The sequence below is a fragment of the Pseudorca crassidens genome, unplaced genomic scaffold (genome assembly GCF_039906515.1).
Source record: "Pseudorca crassidens isolate mPseCra1 unplaced genomic scaffold, mPseCra1.hap1 Scaffold_72, whole genome shotgun sequence".
Classification (NCBI taxonomy): Eukaryota; Metazoa; Chordata; class Mammalia; order Artiodactyla; family Delphinidae; genus Pseudorca; species Pseudorca crassidens.
Genome location: NW_027136324.1, coordinates 857,501 through 858,026, shown reverse-complemented (window position 1 = coordinate 858,026; position 526 = coordinate 857,501).

Genomic DNA, 526 nt, shown 5'->3' with positions numbered 1-526 from the left:
CAGAGAGACAGAGAGGGAGACAGAGAGAAAGAAAGAGAGGAGGCGGGAAGAAAGGGATAAAGTGGGGGAGGAAGAGCAGGGGTGGGGGAGAGCGCGAGAGCGAGCGCGAGCGCGAGAGAGCGAGCGCGAGAGCGAGAGCGAGCGCGAGAGAGAGAGAGAGAGAGAGAGAGCGCGAGAGAGAGAGAGAGAGAGAGAGAGAGAGAGAGAGAGAGAGCAAGAGAGCGAGAGCGAGAGCGAGAGCGAGAGCGAGAGCGAGAGAGAGAGAGAGAGAGAGAGAGAGAGAGAGAGAGAGAGAGAGAGAGAGACCGGGAGAAAGAAAGAGACAGCGAGTGGCAGAGACAGAGACAGAGGCGGAGAGTGAGCGACAGGGAGCCAGGTAAAGGAAGGACACAGTGCTTGGGTATCTTCTGAGTGTTCGCACGTGTTTTCTGAGCTATGGAGATCAACATCAGTCCCATGAGAAGAAGAGAATGTGCCAGCCCCAGCCAGCACTGCTTGTCTTTTTGCAGAGATGAGAGTTTTCTAA